This window comes from Balaenoptera musculus, chromosome 15 (genome assembly GCF_009873245.2).
Source record: "Balaenoptera musculus isolate JJ_BM4_2016_0621 chromosome 15, mBalMus1.pri.v3, whole genome shotgun sequence".
Lineage (NCBI taxonomy): Eukaryota > Metazoa > Chordata > Mammalia > Artiodactyla > Balaenopteridae > Balaenoptera > Balaenoptera musculus.
Genome location: NC_045799.1, coordinates 77,153,036 through 77,156,768, shown reverse-complemented (window position 1 = coordinate 77,156,768; position 3,733 = coordinate 77,153,036). Strand labels below are relative to the sequence as shown.

Sequence of the window (3,733 nt, the reverse complement as noted above, 5' to 3'; positions counted from 1 at the left end):
TAGGATGAAGATGGAGTCCAGAACCTTCCGGCTCACCAGGCTGTTCTCAGTGCGCCAAGCACAGATGATGGGGGCAGCTACCAACCCCACATCCAGAAGATGTAGACCTCGGGTTGTAATTCCAACTTGTCATTAACCCCGGGGACATGGAGATTGTTACTTTAATAGGCCACACTGTTTGCAGATCTTTGTAGGCTGTGCACAAACTTATTTTTGGAGGCTCCATCCTACAATATATAAAAATGTACCCATATCCCACAATAAACACACACATGCACATATGCATGTCATTAAAGACTGAGTGGGTTGCAGTTGATTAGTTTGTCATTTTAAGTTTTGTAAACATTTAATTAGGCACATTAATGTTTGCCTTTCTAGTTTTCTTCTCACATTCTGGAACCAAAGTATCTTTTTCAGGTATAGCTGCGGGACTCTTTTGTCTCCTGCCAAAGTATTTTTTTTAATAATTTAAGATTTGTTTGACCAGCCAGCATTTGAACCCAGGCAACCTAACCTGGCACGTGAGCACACTTTTTTTTTTTTTTTGGCGGCTCCGCGTGGCTTGCAGGGTCTTAGTTCCCCAACCAGGGATTGAACCTGGGGCCCCCTGCAGTGGAAGTGCGGAGTCCTAACCACTGGACCACCAGGGAATTTCCCTGCCAAAGTATTTTAATGAAATATTTCCCAACGCAAGCATCTATGTGTGAGTCTTACCCTAGACTCAGCCCTGCGGAACTGCTCCCACTTTGATCAGCTGTGCTCTGGGCCTGCGGCACAGATGCCTTCTGAGGTCTCCCCCAAGCACAACTCCAGAGAAGGCATTCACCTCTTTCCTGTTAGATTCCCTGATTTTGGATCCCAGACCTTCCTCTTTCATAATATACTCCCTCATTTTGGCAAATCATGTCACATAGCAAATTCTAGAGAAAGGTACTTGGAAGCCTGGAAAGTAATTTCCCACTTTTTATTCTTAGGAGGGTCTTCTGCTCTCAACAATCCCCTTTACGAGCAAACACACACACACACACACACACACACACACACACACACACACACCCTCACTCTCTCCTTTCCATCACACAAAAGTTTTGCTTTATAAAATTATAGTTTTGATCTTGGATTCTATTTACATTTTCGTTAAAACAATCTCATTTGCCTCAAGGCAACGTAGATGACTTTGATTGACTACTGTAAGGCATATGCAACTAAGGGTAGAAAAGAAAGGCACAAAAATGAGTGTTGGGAACTGAATTATGTCCTCACCCCAAAATCAGATATTGAAGCCCTAACCCAAATGCAATGTGACTATTTGGAGATAGGGCCTTTAAAGGGGGGTAATTAGGGTTAAATGAAGTCATAAGGGTGGAGCCCTCATCCACCAGGACTGGTGTCCTGATAAAAAGAATAAGAGATACCAGAGCTCACTCGCTGTGTGCATGCACAGAGGAAAGGCCAGGTGAGGACAGAGTGAGAAGACGGTCGTCTGCAAGCCAAGGGGAGAGGCCCCCAGAGAAACCAAACCTGTTGGCACCTTGATCTTGGCTTTCCAGCCTCTGGAACTGTGAGCAAATAAACGTCTATTGTTTAAACCACCCTGTCTATGGTATTTGGTTATGGCAGCCCTAGCAGCCTAACACAATGAGTATTTTAAGGTTTTATCTTACTCTGTTGGTCATATGTGCTTAATAAATCTTTTCTTATCTGATCCTGGGAGAAGTTCATTGAAATAATAAACAATTTTTAAAGGGACCAAATAAGAGACCTATTCGAAAGGACGGTCAGGCCTTGCTGACTCAGCTGAGGCTGGCCAGCAGAACAGCTCGGAAGCAGCGTCCTCTGAACCCCGGCCTCCCATGTTGAGGCCACCTGGGGCTTTTCAATCTGCAGATCTCACCTGTGTGCCTGGCGTACCAAGCAAGAGTAAGCGTTCTTTGCGCTGGCGGGTTTGCCTTTTGCCTTCTCCTCTGATGGAGTGATGTCGGAGCTTCCCCAGCTGTTTAATTCCCACGTGTCACTGGTTTGTCATTTGAAAGTTAAATCACAGACCTGGATGACGGCCAGGTGTTGGGACTCCCCCCGCACCCTGCCCCGCTTCTAACTTCCGATTTGTACCTGTTTACTTACTGATAAGCTGAAGTGGTCCCTGCTGCATTTCCCAAATAATCCAGCAAATCCTTGAGATTTATTTTAACGATTGATTAGAAAAGTCAATGTTGTACACAAAGGATTAAAAAAAGAAATATTTGGAATCTACTTAAGTATCTGTTATCTCAAAGGCAGTCTTGACTCCTCCAAATTGATACGGCCACAGGCAGAAAGGGGTGGAAAACTCCTACGTATATATTGCATTGTCTATACAACGGGAAGGACACTGGGCTGGCCCCCGAAAGACATTGATCCTAACCTGAATCTATCCACTGATGGATGCTATGACCTCTATCAAGTTATTTAACCTCACCAAACCCCAGTTTGCTTATTTTTTTTTATTGTGGTAAAAAGCACATAACAGAAAACTTACCATCTTAACCATTAAAAAAAATTTTTGTAACCATTCTTTAAGTGTATAGTACAGAAGTGTTAATTACACGTGCCTCGTTGTGTAACAGCTCTCTAGAACTTCGCTATCTTACAAAACTGAAACTATACCCACTGAACAACTCTCTGTTCCCCGCCTCCACTGCCCCTGGCCACCACCATTCTTCTTTCAGTTTCTAAGAATTTGGCGATTTCTTTTTCATTATTAACAATACCCATCTACAAAAAAGGGAAACATCATTCTAATTTTTCCCACCTCCCATCCTTGTTGTGGGGCTATGTTGAGACCCTAAGTCACTCTTCAAAGGCCAGGAATTATTTCAAGCCAGAGCCAACTTCCTTGAGGTGGGTGAGGATAATCCTGATGTAAACTGACAGTTGGCTTAAAAAGTCTAAGAGTCTGGTTATTTTGGGCATGTCCAGAATTCTGATTGCGTATGTACCCTAACAATTTTCAGGAGAACTGGAAAAACTCATTGAAAGGGTATATTGGGGGGAAATCTTTTCGCTTAAATACAGATACATGAATGCTGAGTACAAAGTTATTAACTGGCTTAGCTCCTCATCTTAGAGTTTCTTAATTCAGTCCTTAGTACATTGTACTTGAATCTTTCTCATCTCTTACCTCGGTCAGCTGATTCCCAAGACTGATGCCTTCCCAGATGCAAGAAGAAAATCTACATCTTGGATTGCCAGGTCTTTTTATAGTTCATTCTTTAAATCCTTCCATTTTGTGTTTTGTAATAGATACAACATATTAGTACTTGGGTACGGGTAAATAATTTATACATAAATAAATCCATATGTATTGGAGTGCATGTTTCTTCCCCCCTCTTTTTTTTTTCTTTTGTTTTTTAATTAATGACAGGCAGGAACAAAAAGTTTCAAAGGCCAATAAACTACTTCCAGTATCAGTCTGGGTTCTCCAGAGAAATAGAATCAATAGGAAATATACACATACACACACACACACACACACACACACACACACAGATATTTATTTTCTATTATATTTTAAGAAATTGGCTCATGCAATTGTGGGAGGTGGCAAGTTGAAAATCTGTAGGGCAGGCTGACAACTCGGGCAGTATTTCTGTGTTAACAACCTTGAAACAGAATTTCTTCTTCTCCGGGAAACCTCTGTTTCACTCTTAAGATCTTCAACTGATTGGATGAGGCCCACCCACCATAACGAGGG

General features: G+C 42.2%; 1 non-coding gene across 1 annotated transcript; it reads right to left on the bottom strand.

The window, feature by feature from the left end:
• Positions 1-576: 576 nt before the first annotated feature.
• On the bottom strand, positions 577-650 carry TRNAG-UCC. The gene has a single exon. It is a non-coding gene; the product is annotated as a tRNA-Gly (tRNA).
• Positions 651-3,733: the final 3,083 nt, after the last annotated feature.